Here is an 18,565-nt window from a genome sequence, read left to right on the forward strand (position 1 = left end):
TCGGTGAGAGGTCAAGTGAAAAGAGGTCTGCAGATAGTGATTATAAAAACTCATGGCCAGACGCAGTAAACGCACTGTGAGAAAACGGAGAAGGACCAAAAAAAGGGTGAAAAGGAGAGGTCAAAAAGGGGGAATATTACCTTTAGCCGCACTCCTCCCTGCACTCATTGCTGGAGGAAAAGCCGTGGGGTTAGGAGCCTTGAGTGGTGCCGCAGGATTTGGAGCTAAGAAAGCGTTATAATCAGCTACGAGAAGACGAGGATGAATCACATGAAAAGAAATGTCGATTTTTTAAAATCTATCTTGCGTGAAAAAAATTCAAAACTTCGAAAGGAAAAAGTGTTACATGCCAGTAAAGATCAAATCAATAGTGTGAGTGAAATGGTCATGAACATGTTGAAACGACGCATTACCTTGTCACCGCAGACGGTAGCCAAATTGAGAAAGTATAGCAAGGTGTTACGCGAGGTGGGGAAGCGCGTCAACTCTTTAAAAAAACGGAAACAGTTACTTGCTGCTCAGACGGGTGGAGGCTTTTGGCGAGGAATGAACGAAGTGTTCTGTCGTTGTCCGGTAAAATGAGTGAACCCAAGATAGAAACCGAAGAGAATAAAGATCAAGTAGACGCAGGTATTACCTTTCATATCGAGTTTGACGAGAGTGGCGACAACAGCAGCAGCACGGGGTGTTCCTGGTTACGTTGGATAAGCGAACACATTGTGATACCCTTACTTAAACTATGGAAACGAAACTAATCGTCAACCCACAAGAATTTCAGGCCTTGGTGGATTTTTATAAGGGGAAAATATCAGAAAGTACCCTTTTAGATAAAGTTGCACGAGTCGCTGCCGAAACTCAAATGTTACTCGGAGATACACGCACGCAAGCAGGATTGAAAGAAACCATGGTAAAACAATTATTAATGCAAGAACGACAATTAAGTGATCAGTTGAGAGAATTACCCACCGGCGTCGGACCTAGTCAAGACGATCAGCAGGGAAATCTATTAGATTCTGTGCAAGAAAACCTTCTCAAAGATTTGATTCGATCCGTCAAAACAAACCAAGTTCCAACTGCTGCTGGTACCGTAGTAAAAACTCCCACACCATCGACTTCCAAGAAAAAGAAGAAAAAACAGATCATTACTCCCAAGAAATTATTTTCTACACCGGGTAGCAGTAGTGTCACCAAAAAACCCATCAAGTTTTCCTTGGGGTTGACGAGTCTTAAGGATTTATCTTCGACACCCATTCTTACGGGAAAACGATTGTTACCTTCGACTCCGCTAGGATCCTCCAAGTCATCGAGGCATAGTATTCAAAAGAAAAAGAAAAGGATCGAACAGGTGTGGGATCCGTGGGAAAAGAGAGGTTGGGATCCTGTAGCAGCCATAGAACATGCGGAATACAAAGGGCCGAAAGGCAAAGGCAAAGGCAAAGGCCAAGGGAAGGGCAAGAAGTAAAAGGAGGCATTCTGGTGGAAAAATCGATCTTCAGAAATGGATTAGTAAACTAGGGATAGAATTTCATTGGCCGGGGTATCAATACATGGGTCCGGGGACGAAATTAGCCATGCGTCTTAAACGCGGAGACCCAGGTATTAATCGTCTTGATAGGTTAGCCAAACAGCACGATATCGATTACAGTAAAGCTAAAAATCTGGCCGATAAACACGCGGCCGATCGTAAAATGATTACTGGTATTCAACGATTCGGTAAAAACACCATGACCGAACGCATTGTGAAACGCATCATGCAGGCCAAAGTAAAAGCTGGATTGTAAATCATAAAAAGAAATAAAGTGTGTGGAAAAGGTATCATTTGTGTGTGTCTTTATTGGAGTGAAGATGGATTCCTTTTATTTAACCCTACCGAGTAACGATGGGAGTGTCAAATACTTTCCCGAAAACACTCACAATTCTTGGAAAAATCAACTGAATCACGCATCGATTTACAGGGAAAATGGGAAGTGGGGTTAGCTAGTATCACTCTACCTTACGCTCTGTCACTCAAGAACCGATTGGAACCTTTTTTGAAAGGATTATCAGACGATGAGGTACTTCTCACGACCAGCCAATTACTTATAAACTCGCAAAAGACCTTTAAAACAGTGACGTTTTCCATCACGTATGGCGAGGTCAAAAAGCATACATTACTTACACCCTTCGATATCTTAGAAGCCCTCTTCCAGGAAGAACAAGTCAAATTTTTATATAGTCTGGATGACACGTGGAGTAGTCATTTATCCAATGGCAAAACACTTCAATTTGAAGTGACATGTGATCGAGAAAAAGGAACCGTGTTAGTTTCATGTGAAAAAGTCGAATCGGCTTATGTGAGAGATGTTCGCGTTCGTTCTGACGTATACTTTGAGTTACATCGAGACCTCTGCAAGTGGGGTGGATGGACAGAAATCACGCAGGTTGAATTCACCGATTTGCGTGGAATGAAAGTGGATAATGATAAGGTGGCACGCCCTGGGGTGAATCTCTCTTTGGCAAAACGCGGTACCAACTGGAGTTTAGGTAGATCGTTTACTACTCTTCAAAATTCGTATTTTTATTACGACATTCCTTGGAAAGATGATTCGGTCAGGGATACGCATCGCTTTTTACTCAGTGATATTATCTGGACCTTTCACTATAATCCCCACAATACACCTTCTACTGCCGTCAGCCACCGCAATCTTTACGTCTATTCTTCGCTGTGTGCGCCAGTGACCATGGGGGATCAAACGACCGATTTATTACGCCATTTCCATACCACGAACATTTACAAGGCGCAGCGTATTTCGAGCCGAAACACATTCATTACATCCCCTTACGAAATAATCATTTCGATGTCGTCGAAACGCAAGTGGGTGAAACGACGAAAAACACTCTGGCCGAGTTACCCGAATTTGGACCCAGTATCGTCACATTACATTTTAGAAGGATTAATAAAGACACGGACACAGCAAAAAAATCATTCATTCATTGTGTCACAGCAAACCAACGACATGAGTGACTTTTACTTGACGTTACCCAGTAACGATGGGAGTGTCAAATACTTTCCCGGAAACAGTAACAACTCTTGGAAAAATCGTCTTAGTAAACGTTTGGATTTAGAAGGAGAGTGGGAAGTAGGAATGTCTAGCATTTCCTTACCGTCCGAATCGATCCTGACACCTTATCTCAAAGGATTATCCGATGGATCAGGCATGCTAAAAACACATAGAGTCGTGTATCGCAAGAGAGGTAGTAGTTCTGGTGCCCTGACTGAAGTGTATACCACGGTAAACCATAGTGATGTAAAGCATCGACACATGGAGACGGTCTATGATCTACTACAAGTCTTATTTGAAACAGAATACCTAAAATTTCTGGATCAGCTTCAAAATTACGATTCGTTAGACGAAGGAGATCATCCGTTACAGTTTGATGTATTGTATGACAAAGCCAATGAGAGTATAACTGTGAGTGCGGAAAAAGTGGTCGTCAGCGAATTTAGATCTTTCCGTGACTTTAGAGAAAATGTACATTTTCAGTTACGGAAAGATTTATGCCATCTTTTTGGATGGGTTATAGACATCACTTACAATTACAAGAATAGCTATATCAATGACCGTAATCTCGTGTTGGGAAAACGAGGTAACAAATTTACCGGCACCAGAAATCCCAGCTAATCAGGGTATCATGTACTCAGAAATGGAATAGGGTGTGGTGATATCAAAGGGGGAGGTAATGTGGTGGTTCCGTCTCAAATATTTTATCTCAACGAATTTACTCACACCTTCATCAATCTCAAACAAAGCACTTATAAAAACGGTATGGCACCACGCACACTGTATCTCTACTCTTCCCTGTGTGCTCCCGTGATGATGGGGGATCAAATCACCGATCTCATGCGTACCTTTGAGTATCGTCCACAATTGAAAGGGAGTTATTACTACGAACCGAAACACATTCATTACATTCCCTTACGAAATCAACACATTGACGAGGTGAAAACGCAACTCAGCGAATCAGAAACGAATCAATTAGCCCAATTTACCCACGACGAAGCGAGTATCGTGACTTTACATTTTAGAAGGATTAAATAAAGACACGGACACAGTAAGAAATCAATCATTACCTGCGTAACCAGCGACATGAGCGACTTTTACTTGAAGTTACCCAGTAACGATGGGAGTGTCAAATACTTTCCCGGAAACACCAACAAGTTTTGGAAAAATCGTCTTAATAAACGTATGGATTTAGAAGGAGTGTGGGAAGTGGGAATGTCATGCATTTCCTTACCGTCCGAATCGATCCTGACCCCTTTTCTTAAGGGTCTCTCAGACGGATCTATCATGATGAAAACGTATCGCGAAGTGTACATGGACTCGGGACATGAAGATATAGAAGTGATGGTGTCTTATGGTGATATCAAGGATACCCGAATGACGACGGTCTACGATCTTCTCAAAATTTTATTCGAGAGAGAATACGAGTTATTCTTAAATAAACTCACGCAGAAACATTCCCTAGTACATAAACCGGGGAAAGAACAGCTTCAATTTGATACCATTTTCAACGAGGAGGAAGGCACGCTGACAGTGACGTCTGAAAAGGTGGATGAGAGTGTGTATCCCTCTCGGCGGGAGTTTAGAAATCACTGTCAGTTTACTCTAAGGAAAGACATGTGTGAACTTTTTGGGTGGATAAAGGCCACTCAATACAAGAGTCTCGACACATTCAAAAGCGGACCTAATCTCGCCATGAGGAAACGCGGTACTCAATTTGTAGAGGATCGTACCGTTTCCCAGCATTATTATTATAGATACGGGCTTTTTGAATCTGCTTTCATGGGAACCGATAGCGTCATAGCCAAGTCTTTGATTTTTTTTCTCGACGAGTTTACCTACACTTTCACCAATCTCAAAGAATGTACTTATAAAAACGGTATGGCACCACGCACACTGTATCTCTACTCGTCCCTATGTGCCACGGTGATGATGGGGGATCAGATCACGGATCTCATGCGTACCTTTGCGTATCGTCCACAATTGAAAGGGAGTTATTATTACGAGCCGAAACACATTCATTACATTCCCTTACGAAATCAACACATTGACGAAGTGGAAACGCAACTCAGCGAATCGGAAACGAATCAATTCGCCCAATTTTCCAACGACGGTGCGAGTATCGTGACTTTACACTTTAGAAGGATTAAGTAATGTATCACGAGTGTAAGTGTCAACACTTGCATCATGGCAGGAAGGGGGAAAGGCAAATCCAAGGGAAAAAAACCCTCTAGCAAACGGAGAAAGACACAAAAAGGCAAGGGAATCGAAGGTGCTATTTTAAAAAACAGAGTCACTGCCATACCTACAGGAGCCAAGATGTTGTATAATACTGCTAAAGGAAAACCAGTCTCGGATCGAATTAAACGCCTAGAAGAAGGGTATGCTAGGAGGTATGCTGCCTATCGTAAAAGTGGAGGACACATGACTAAACTTCAATGGGCCAAACAGAATCATGCCGTCGTACGACCCGAACCTTGTTGTATCTTGTAACAGACATAAAAAACAAGTGTTGTAATTGTAAACAATGTTGTTAATTTATTTGGAAAAAAAAATAAAAAAACCAAATATTTAAAACGCCAACAAGTCTATCAAATCATTATCGTCTTCATCAAACCTATCGTAACCATATGGAAACGACCTAACTTGCCCCACTTCCATCACACGTTTATCAAAGACAAGACGATAACTTTTCACTTGTGTCTCAGTTCTAATCTTTTTTTTTACCGGGTCCCTCACAAAATGGACGGGATTGATTATTTCGGTTTTTCGTGATTCCTCCAACGGGTGTTGGATTTCGTCTAAAATGTTTTCTTTCATAATGTCATAATTTAGTTGTTGCATTCCACGGACATTAAGGGAAAACCCTTTGACTTTGACGCGACATTTGCCATTTAGGGTGACGTAGCCATAGTTTTTGGCCCCGGCCGAGATAAATTCCACGATATAGTCGCCATCCTCTGGTTCGTTTGTCAAATCTCCGAGGTAGTCACCGAGGGGGATTTCTGATTCGCCTGGCCTCCACTTATACACCAAGGAATCTGTATCGTAATACAGGACGCGATCTTGTAATACCTGTGAGATAATAATAAAAAATTATAAATAAAAGTAAAATTATAAAATAAGTAACGAAAGTGAAAAAATTACCTCCAGCGACTCGTAGAGTTTTAGTCTGGCCTGACAGGTCGTAAAGGCAGCTATAAGACATAGACGGCCTTCCCCTTTTCCGGATCTTCCACATGACGTTTAGCCACAATTTCCACCAATTCCGGCGACAGGATTCTGACATCTACTACTTCCTGAAGAGGATCATCAATGAGTTCTAGTAGACCTGCAGGGTGGCTGAATTGGTGCACTTTGGCCTTATTGCAATTCTGACCAAACTTTCCCCAGAAGGAATTTAACATGAGTTTAGCGGTCGCCTTCCTTCCGGGGTTCTTGACGATCATGGTGGGGTCCAATGCAATGCCTTCCTTGTCCTAATACTGGCTGACATAGTGGGCTTTTTGCTCCTCCGTCTGACACCAGGCGGGGTACCCGCTACTTTCTTGTTTGATCTTCAACCAAGTGTCGACGTAAGGAGCAAAGAGCCCACGCTGCCGTTTCTCAAAATGCCATACTTCATGGATACGGATGAGTTTGTAGCCCATCTGGATGGCTTTGTGTATTTCAGGGGTACACCAGGTACCGGTTAACATCCGTTCTTCGTCAGTGTGGGGGCAGACGTAGTTTCTTTCAGGGAGAGGTTTTAGAGATTCTTCGGTGACGCAGGAACGGCATAGGGGGAAGGTCAGTTTGCTGGCGGAACCAATTTTCTGGTGATGTGGGAGGACTGGATTGAAGAGGTGTGTGGGGGGCAGAATGGATACTTTCATCAAACCATAATACGCATTGGGGTCTTGGTTGGCGGGTTCCAGGATGATGGTGGGATGGCCAATGGGATACTCACCGTATTTATTCACCCAAGGGTACTCGGAGGTGACATCCACGTACCGGATCTGTTCCCCTTGGGTAGAATCAATACGGTGGTAGAGTGTCGTGGCTCCCGTTCTGCCGCCAAAGAAGGCCTCTCGAGGTTGCAGGGGTGTGGTTATCTGAAGTGACTGTGTGAAGTTGCGGAGGACTGGATCTGACTTTTTTGCTGTTCCCACTGGCACTGCCACATTTCAACGACGGTATACCCCATGTGGATCCTTTTTGCTGGGTTTGAACTCGTGACAACAGATACCACATCGAATCAGCTTTTGACACATTCCCTTTTCCCGATGGAGTGACATACAGGAATTGTCAAAGAAGTGTCGATTACATTGGGTGCAGTGAAGTGATGGCGGGGAATCTTTTGGTCCACATTCTAACGTTTTGCAGGAGGGACATCGGCGTCCTTCACATGGATGGTGGGAGTACTCATCGCTGTCAAAACCACGGTTGCATTCGTGACAGAAATAACTCCTTTCGATAAAGGCTGCATGCGAAGTGCAACCGTGGTAATGACCGATACCTCCCTCGGGATCAGACTCAAACAGAAGACTGAGAACCATTGGACCGCTGTTTTGTCCCTCATAGGTGATACAATAAGGGTACCTGAGATTTCAGAAAAAGTCAGTAAGTCATGGAAGTAAGTAAGTCATGGAAGTATGAAAGTCATAGATTTACCTCACACTCACTACTTTCAGTCTATAGTCGGGAGCCAGATACTCCTGGAATTTTATCAATTCTGCCCGTCCACATGGTCCTTCCGGCACACCAGCTTGGGTGTGTAGGTGTTTGGCACACCGGGTAAGCACCGACGGGTTCAATTGCAGATTTCGGTAATACCTGAAAGAAAAATTAAGATTATTATTAGATTATTGTAAGTAAGAATACCTATAAGAGTAATAAGAATACAATCATACCTTTTGCTGTCTCGATCTTCGTCCTTGTGATACCATGCCTTCATAAGACATATGGCTCTCGCCAGACACAGATTGTCATCCTCATTCTTGATTGGTAAGACACACTGTTTCCGTCGGAGAACGGTGGTCATGTTTATTTTCCCGAGAATGCTAAGGGATGTTTTGCCACCGGCGTCTGGTTCGGCAATGATGGTCCTGTCGACCTGGAAGTCGTCGGTGGCGTCAAAACTCTCGTTTGAGTTGAGCTGGTTAGCCAACGTCTGCAGATAAGTTTCCCAGCGGGTAGTATCCTCGGCTATTTCCTCCACGGTGAATTTAGCCGTCTGCAGAGGATGGCTAAACTTTTTCGTCGAGAAATTAAACATGACCCGGTCGTTTGGCTGGAGGTCTCTACCATTCGGGGCCTTGGCTGTTTCCACCACGCGACGCACCATATCTGCCACGCCACGTGTAATTTCTTGGCCGATGTTATCCTTTAATAGAAGATCAAGACCAGATATTAATATTCATAAAAAGATGGAAACCAGGATAGCATATAAAACTTACCTTTTTAGTGGCCTCACGCAGATGCCTTTTCTGAGCTGTTCCACGCAGCTTTTTTACAGTGTCCAGCGCTTTTTTTGGGCGGCCCACAGGTTCAAAATCAAAGTGAAATAACGGTGAAGACTCCCTCTCCATCTCCTCTCCTAATTCTATCATCTGCTGGTCAGAGACTTCATCCGTGTCACACAATTCACCGATATTTACAAGCTCGGCATCGGAGATGCCGTCATTGCCAAACTCCTCTTCGAAAGTTCGTTTACCCTTTTAAAAACATAGCAAACGCATCAGTCGTTGATACACACACTGTAAATCAATTAAAAAGTACACACGTCGTTGAATGAAATCATAATAATCTCATTTTAAAAAATTATCGGTTGAATAACAACCACTAATTATTCACACACGTCTGAAAACTGAACAAAATTTGAATATCCTACACGCGTTTCAATTCTCTGAGGATGTCTTAAACCTTTTCATACAACACAAACTTTATCAATAACAACAGTACAACGTCTACACTATTTTTCCATGTTTGGGAATAAAGGAAAGTATTTTATCTTGTAAAGTATTTCTTACAATTCGTGATCTCTTCTTCTGTATTTCGTTCTAAAGTATTTAATAAAATACATTCAGATCAATATGTCTTTATTGAGTCTTTGGCGCCTATTTGAGTCTTTGGCGCCTATTTTTAGTGGCATCCAAATCAAACAGATACTTGTTTTGATATAACAATTCACTATGGTTCAAAATTCTCACGTCGCTCATGATGTGACTGCTTTACTGGCTTCACACGAAATGATGATTTTGTGTCTACTGCATAAGTTTTTTATGGAATATCCATGGGCTTCTCGTCGACCACTATTCGTACAGGTAAATGACATCTCAGACAATAACTACCATAAAATGGTGTATAATGCCAACAGTTTGTACATTGGAACCATCTTTCTGCCAGTCTTTGGGCGAATGCTTTATTATTCCAAATGTAGTGTTGTAGCATCATTCAATTTTAAGTAAAGCCAACTTTTCTGTAATGTCTTCAATCCACTTGGGTAAATATACTTTTCTAAATGCTTGGATGTCGACTCTGTACAGCGCTTTTCTCTATCTCTTCAATTAGCATACAAGTATAACAATGACCGCATTCGCAAGCTAACTCTTTCTCAGGGTGCACCGGCTGTCACTCTCTCACGCAAGCCACTCCGGCGTCCGTGACTTGCCGGAGCTACGCGCCTATTCCCAAGGGAAGTCCCTTGGGACTAGTGAGCTTGGGACTCCATTTTGGCCGCGTTCTCATGCGTTCCGTGGAAGTGGCAGGCGTGAATTTAAGGCTCACCCCTTGTGTCTCACTCTCACGCAGAGAGTTTCTCCTCCAGCTCACCTTAGTCTACATCTACTGCTGTCAACTGAGATGATTGATCCAGCTGGGAGAAGAAATCGAGACGATGGTGAGGAAGGAGTAATTTAATTTTTTTGCCGAATTTCTTCACATGGCAACTGATTATTGTTCTGCTTTATGTTGTGGCTGATTACATACTTAATTTTATACACGTCCTACCACACATAGTAGGCGGTGCATATCATCCGCGCATGACTTGAACAGTCATCCACAAGAAACCTGTTGCAAAGATACCTCGGTGCTCAGATTGTAGAATTTGGGTAATGAAAACGATAACTTTTACTACTAATTTGGCATGCAGAGAATTTATCTTATTTAATTTGGCATTTTATCGTGCACCAGTCATTTACCATTTACCAGTCATTTAACAATGGATGAGCAAGTTAAAAAAATCTGTCAAGCTTCGTACTATCACCTAAGGAACATAAGTAAGATACGATAATATCTCAGACCGGAAAATGCTGATATGGTGATTCATGCTTACATTACATCTAAATTGGATAACTGCAATTCCCTTCTCTATGGACTACCTGACCATATGATTAACAAGCTACAGTCTATACAGAACGCTGCTGCGCGAGTTATTACTTTGACAAAGAAATGGGAACATATTACACCTACATTAAAGAAACTTCATTGGCTACCTGTTAAGTATCGCATTATCTTCAAAATACTTCTACTTGTCTATAAAGGTCTACATGGCTTAGCTCCAACTTATATTGCTGAATTGTTGCATCAAAGGAATTATGGCTCTCGTGTACTGCGTTCCTCATCACAAATGCTCCTGATGGTTTCAAGAACATTTCGAAAGAACTTTGGTGACCGTGCCTTCTCCATTGCCGGTCCCAAGCTTTGAAACGGTTTACCATATTCCCTGAAAACATATGAATCTGTTGCAATTTTGAAGAAGAACCTTAAAACATACTTGTTCAAAGAAGCTTTTTAATTTACGATTTCTTATATTTTAATTTGTATATTAATTAGTCTCTAATTTTGTAAAGCGCTACGGAGAACTAGTCGAGCTTAGCGCTATATAAATGCTTTATTATTATTATTATTATTATTATTATCATTATTATTATTATTATTATTATCATTATTATTATTATTATTACCAATCACTTGTTCTTACGGTTAGATTATGGATACCTTTACAGAAAATCGTGTCGTATTTGCTGTTCCTACAACATTAGCAATGGTAACCATAAAAAGAGCGACATCATCATCTGAAGGTGGAATAAAAACAACACTGTACGGCCAAACTTCGTAGGACAGCATATTCAGTTCTCCTTCTTTTAGTTCATGGTAGAATTCATAGCTGGGAGGGATCTTTTCATCCAGCCAACCGTTACAAGATATGTTAAGCAAAGCTCCAACATCTTTTCTATCAAGCGGTACACCATAACATGTTCCTTCTGATGGACCGGCCTCTGTGTCAAATTGGTATGCCGCCCATCCAAATGTTCCGTTCGGAGATAGAGAGTTTACCCTGATTTTGTAGGGAGACCCAGCTATAAGCATTTGTTCTTTAATCACAAGATTTTTTTAGTATCCACTTTTGCACTCAGGAGATCTTGAAAGTGTAACTGGGGAGACCACTGAGGATGAGAATAGTTTCCATCATTTTTAAGCAGGCTCCATCGATAATTGAGGAACGATGGACAACGTATTGCATTGCAATCAGTTCTGAGGGAGATGCGAGATGATATACTGCCTGGTGATACACGGTTCACGGTGCACCTGTGCAACATAATCAAATTGATATACCTATCCGTCAAATCCATTTTTATCCTCTCTCAAATTATTCTTCTCTAATTTTCAGTGAGACATAGTATGTCATTATCGGGTTAGCTGTGAAAATCGCTTTTAACACACAACCATGCAGTTCTTTTTTGATATTTTTTTTACATTCATCATTGTTTTAAATTGGTTATACATTCATCTATTTTTGCCATTACAGATGAGCTCGCAGCGCGCGAAGTGCATGCAGCGAAGCGCCATATTTATCAAAGATGATAGGTAGCCCCTCAAGCTGAGAAAATTTGTTCTGTCACGTGACCGTGAGGCCGTAGGTACAAGTTGCTATGGTAAGGATTGGCATCCCCATTATGTGCAAGCGAGAATATGATTGCCTTAGCTTGATAGGTTAAAAAATTGGAATAGGAGATCTCTGTACACAATAACCGGCTTTTTATCCTCCTCTAGATATTTTCACAAATAAACTAGTCATTATCACTGTAACATTCAATCTCATAGTCCACTGAACCTATAGAGAGATGATGAATCCCCTATTTGGTGAGTGAATTTAAAAAAAAGCCCGCCCTCCTACCACTAAAAAGCCCTTGAATCCAGGCCACCCTCTTCAAGATTAATTATTAGTCCCAAAATTTCCTTGAACTCTTCAACAGCTAGTGATACAGTGAAGGGCTGTAAAATAACTATCTAGAGCTCCGTTTTTAAGGCTTGGTTAAATAAATAAAATATCGCCACGATAACTTGGCAATAATGCGTTTGCCTCGAGGTCGAAGCCATTGTTGTGGGAGGGATACTGATTTCTAATTTCCTTAAAACAAATACCGGGGTGAGTAGATTATCGTTCCCGAGTGGGGAGCAGAAAATTTTAAACATTCTAAACAGATGTCCATTCTGAGCATTAAGAATTGAGCAGAAATTACGTTCACTCCAATAAATAAGGAGTCTAGCCTTGCACTTTTAATAATGAACTACACTGTAGGTACATATTATATTTATATCATGGGAAGGTCCTGGACGTGTTCATCGCTAACATGAACAATTTCTATTGCACTCTGTGCGTTTAACTTTGTATGCAGTCAAAACTACACAGTATTTTTGTTGGTAATAAGTTTTTTGACATCTAAAGTCACTTTTCCCCTTTGTTGCTTTGAACAAGGACATCTTCTGGCAACTGAAAGAGTTTTCCATTATTGGCGGCGACAATAAGTGTATGAATTATGATGCTGGAGGCTCTAGAAGTACCGTTAGTCAATGAATTGCTTTTGGAGACATTGGTTTGTGCTTTTATCAAACAAGACCAATCATAGCTCATTCTCAAGGAATTTCCAGTGCTTGATCCGCTGTCACAAGAAGAGCTGGCATCCAAAGATATTGCATCCTTTATGGGTCGAATAATTTCAGTTCCTCTTGCAATGGAGACTATTAGAGCGGTTTCCTCAACCTCGATGAAAGCAAAGTCTCGAGCAGCAAGTCCAGTCCAGGATTCTACTCGCAGCTCAAATGTTACCAGTTTAGGCCCTGTCGACAGCAAGTTTGGATTTATGGTCAGCTCGAGAATGTCGTCTACGAGTAGCTCCTGCTCATCAGAAATTCGGAAGGGTGATAGGAAAAGTTGGCTAATTTTCTAGTGGAACGAGGCCCTTTGTGGAGAAGGGTTCCTCTTATTTAAAAATGCAAACAGTGTTCTAGTCTGATCTCGTCTAAACCTCACTGGGCTGCTTGGTTTTATGCCCATATCATAAATTAGAACCTCTACTGACTCAAGTAAAATTTTCAAATTACGTAAGAAAAAAAATGGAAACGAAGAGAAAGTTAGGATTGAAATTCCAAACTGCTGGATAAGTGTTAAATTCATGAGCACAAATTTTAATCCATGCACATTTTTTTCAATTAAGATATCAATAAAACGATTAATATTTTCTCCCGTGTTTACGATAAGTTCTACTCTATTTTCTCTCATAAATTACTTTCTGTTATATTTCTGCATGGATCAATGCCCTCAGCTCCAGGGTACTACTATTCTATTACTACTCTATTACTGCTCTATTTTCTCTCATAAATTACTTTCTGTTATATTTCTGCATGGATCAATGCCCTCAGCTCCAGGGTAAAAGAGTTAGCGCATAGAGTTCAATTTTAATGCGCTATATAAGAACTTATTATTAAATTACATTAAATTAAAATAGTTTACACCAACAGTCAAAACACATTTGGTGATGTTTCGATGTCTTCGGAGTGTTCTGAGCAAGCTGCAATAAAAAAAAAACAATCACATTTTACCGAATGGATCATCTGGAGAAAAAACAAGAGACAAATACCATCAAATTAAAATCGTTGAAATCTGATTTAACAGGGAACTCAAGCCATCTCAAGCCTTCTTTGGCCCTCCTTAGAATAGAATCCGATCGGATTCTTCGGCTCAAAGTAGAGTTACTGCATTTTAAGCAAAGCAGCTTACCAGCGAAAATCATTTCTAAATCATCTGAAGCTCTATAAATTATTATTACACTTAATTGCTACGCTTTTCAGACCTTCTTCAGTAAAGCATTTGTCGAGACTTGCTTGTAGAAAGCGAATGTTTCATTTGTTCATTGAGTGGCCATTATTTTAGTCCACGATACCAAAAAAACTTAAGCATGCTGTCAATATATAGCAACCGAGTTAATGCCCACTCGTAGATGTCGGCGTTACAATTGTCTAATAATATCATAAACTCGCAATTTATAGCCTCACGGAAATACTCCATCAAAAATGAAACTAATAGCTACTTGCTTAGGCAAGCAAATCAGTTTTTAACCGATTGCTTGCCTAATAATATCTTTTCAAATCTATTTTACTATTTTCTTTGCTTGCATTTTGTAGTCAAATCTTATTTTGTTGCCAAGTTTTGTTTAGAAGTGTGGATCAAGAACAAGCACTGCTTTGAACTTACCGCTACAGGACTTGCCGTTACCGGTGTAACCATCGTTACGAACACACAGTTAAGAACCGTCAATTCGCAGATGGATGACAATCAAGAGTATTGGCTAAGCATTCGTCGATATCTACCAATGATGGGCTGGGAAATACAAGCGGTATTAAATGTAATGATTTTGGCAAGCGAGTTCTACTTTCCATTAAAGTGATGGAGACTACTCATGTTTCATGAATGAACTCACCTCTGCACGGAGAACCTTCATAACTATCCTCACATGAAAACTTGTCGGCACCATGACTCACTCGGCCTGCGTCATGTTCGTCTGCAGAGAGCATTTAAAAGAAATTTGTTGATCAGCCTCGAGCATTTTTGCAGCTACCTAGTTGTACCCTAATAAAGGTAGTAAGCCACTTCCTTTCAAAAAATACAATTTCCTGAAATTTTTCTCGTATTTCAACCTCCTTCGGGCTCAATTTGCTAAAGGCTTCGGCTGAGCTCTCCTGCTAAATATTCTGAGGATATTTATTTTCATTTTACAGCTTATTTGCGAAAAACAAAAAATGTATGAAAGATGATATTGCACTATGATTGGGACTTAGGAGCAATGCTTGAGTGAAAAAGTCAACATTCACTCCTGTACTGAGATGACTTTGAGGAAATTATTCTAGAGTCATTTCTTAGTAAACAAAGGAAAAGACAGTTATCCTTTGACCGCTTTTTAATTCGTCGTCAAAACCGAAAAAACAAACAAAAAAAGAAAACAAAATAAAACAAATGAAGTTCAAATTAGAAGGTGATCATTAAAAGCTCAAACAGCTGGAAACCATCAAAGACGCAGTGAATGATCTTTGGAGGTCTTTGGAGGGGCTGGAAGGAAAAATATTAACACTCCAAAGCAAACAACCTGTAACCAATTTTGATTTCGAAAATCTCAAGAAACGTTTGAACGCAAGTACGTCGCAAGTCAGCTGATAGTGCCACAAGTTGTTTAAGCGAGGTAAGATAAGCCTTGTTTTGTAACCTCTGTATTGTAAATAACTTAATAGCATTGTTGATAATTATCAGCTACTCATCCTCTCTTGAATTCAAATAATAAATAACCGCCTCCCGGTTAGCTCAATTGGTTAGAGCGCTGGACTGTTGTGCGGGAGGTCGAGGTCGATGATTCGAGGCCCGGCCGGACCAACACTCAAGGTCTTAAAATAACTGAGGAGAATGCGCTACCTTTCTATAATGTCAAGAAATGGATAGACATTCCAGTCTTCTCGGATAAGGACGAATAAACCGTAGGTCCCGTCTCCTGGATCTAGTAATTAGTTAATTTGGTTAGGCAGGGGACGTTAAAGAAACCACTCACGAGATTACTGTGATGCGTTCTGGCCTGTTTACTGGGAATTGGGGAGGGGGCATCTTTAAATAAGTTTCCTTCGATTTTTTGTAAACTGCTGATGCAGTCCGGCCAAAGTCCCCCCCAAAAGTGTTGTGATGCGCATTTGATCATATCCACATGTTCATTTGCGTAATATAAATAATAGATTATTATTATTATTATTATTAATAGAACATTAATTCATAAGCTTTTTTGAACTCTGCTGAAATGTGTTCTTCAATATTTGTAATTGTTACATCACGGTGTGCACGCAGCACCCGTGGGCAAGATGAAGTGAATCCTGTGTTCATATTGGCTACCGAGCGGGATTGCCCGCATTGATTGCCCGCATTGATTGCCCGCATTGATTGCCCGCATTGATTGCCCGCATTGATTGCCCGCATTGATTGCCCGCATTGATTGCCCGCATTGATTGCCCGCATTGATTGCCCGCATTGATTGCCCGCATTGATTGCCCGCATTGATTGCCCGCATTGATTGCCCGCATTGATCCCGCGCATGAAAAAAAGAATAGAACTAGAACTAATTTTGTAATTCTTGGACAATTTCGGCAATGGAAATGCAAAAATCGGCAGAAGGTAGTCAAAACAAAGAAAACAGAAACGACTCTCTTGAGTTTGTTGTGATATAAAACACATTTGGCTTTCTTTCCCGACTCTCGAAATACACAAGTCATTTCTTAATTCTTAATAAAGCGAAAAATTTTTGCAATATAATAAATCCTTTATTAACCAAGCTTTTTCGGTCAAGATGGCTGGATAATAGCCTCGCTCTATTTTTTTTTTTTTTTTGCATTTTTATGGACCTCGACTTGGTCTCGGTGTACAAAAATGCAAAAAAGGAACTCGGCGAATATCCAGCCATATTGACCTCACGCTTGGTTAACAACACATATTTCTTTGACTTCATCGATTGCCTGATGATGTTTTGGATTTCCAGCTGTGGCCAAATGACTAACTAAAGCTACCTCATAAATGTACTAACCATTAACACCGCAGTAACAACCGAAACAAGAAAAGCTTGCATCCAATAAACGTAATATCTTGCATCTTATAAACGTAATATCCACTGCAGTCTTGTATCTGGATTGGATATGACCGATAGCAGCAATCTGACACTCCATGGAAACATACATTTGTCAAAATCAACTGATAAGCCTCATACGGATGGCTACCATTGATCCAGCCTGGCATACGGCAGTAATAGCTTCCTCTTGGAATGCAGCAGGTCGCCATCATATTTCCAGCCGCCCCGGTGAAACGATACCACCGACCACTGAACGAAATTTCGCAGAGATAATAATCAGGGATTATAGAACCTCTGTATCTGGTTGCATTCGATCATATCTTTTACTGCATGTTAGACTGCGCAATATAAGAAATAAATATTATTATTATTATTATTATTATTATTGCAGATCGGAACGTTTGATACCCTGAAGGGTTGCACTCAGCTGGTAGAGATATTTCTGAGAAAGGAAAAAATAATTAGATACTGTTACACTTTAGTTAGAAGATGGATTGGAATTTCTGAGGAACATACCTACTTTTGACAGCTCTTACCATCTTCGCTCTTGAAACCCACTGCCAGCTATCTATCTATACATTAAAAAATATTACACAAAACTGAAGAAATAGCAGTGATAAACAGGAAAACGCTGAGGGGCATTTGAGACAATTTCTGTTCTTCTTTGTTGTCGTTTTGAATGGTTTGATTTCAGTTTTGGTACACTCAAAATACGTTGATTATTGATTTCAGAAAAAATAACTGAATAACATCCTACATACCGTTCGACGCAGCTTCAGTTCCCGACACAAGAAGAAGAAAAGTCCATGACGTCGTTAGGAAAGACAGGAAAATCTGTTGCAAGTAAAATGTCATGGCTGGGGATATTCATTAAGCCATAGCTTTTCTTATATCCTCATCTGAAGTTATTATGTTGCAGTTGAAAATCTTTACCAAATACTTTGATTTTATTTACATTGTTTTTTTTAAGAAAATAAACTAAAAATTTCTTTGTATGGTATTATTCGTATATCAGTGAGTTATGTGGTTTAAGTTTTCGATGTCCATCACTTCGCAGAGCTTAATCAAATCGGAAGAAGTGATTAAATAATTACTAAAATTTTTTATGAATGCGCAATAAAGGCATTGCATTAATTTATATATGAAGACGTATAGGTAAACGTAAGTGAACTACTAACCATAGGACTGATCTGCGAGAAAACTCTGAGTTTTCTTGGAGACATAGTTTCTTCTTACTACTCCCATGAAACTGTTTCCATTTACTTCACCTCAATTCTTAAAGTTTCATTGTGATAGTCTCTCTCACACACCTTCAATAATTTATCAGAAAGTTAGAAAAGTATTTATGTATTTACCCACATGCTAAGCTTAAGGCCATAGCGTTGGTACACTGAGCCTAACAATGTCTTTTGTCTGCCGATTGCAGACTAACGGCATGAAACCATGCAATGCATTAGTATCCTCTGGGTTGTTTGGTTTTCGTGATGAAAAGACGTTCCACTCTCCGGGGCTGCTTTTTTTTTCGTAATAACGTGTATGAGTTTTTCAACTAACGTTTCAGACACAAATCCTTGTAAGCAGAGTGCCACGATTACGACATTAATT

General features: G+C 40.4%; 1 long non-coding RNA gene across 1 annotated transcript; it reads right to left on the reverse strand.

Annotated features, from left to right (window-relative positions):
• Positions 1-13,671: 13,671 nt before the first annotated feature.
• LOC148729216 (uncharacterized) lies at positions 13,672-15,584 on the reverse strand. The gene is made up of 3 exons (XR_015988842.1): positions 14,786-15,584; positions 14,560-14,685; positions 13,672-13,876 (listed from the first exon to the last, which is right to left on the reverse strand). It is a non-coding gene; the product is annotated as an uncharacterized LOC148729216 (long non-coding RNA).
• Between the last annotated feature and the right edge of the window lie 2,981 nt (positions 15,585-18,565).

Source organism: Stylophora pistillata, chromosome 6 (assembly GCF_964205215.1).
Source record: "Stylophora pistillata chromosome 6, jaStyPist1.2, whole genome shotgun sequence".
Taxonomy (NCBI): domain Eukaryota; kingdom Metazoa; phylum Cnidaria; class Anthozoa; order Scleractinia; family Pocilloporidae; genus Stylophora; species Stylophora pistillata.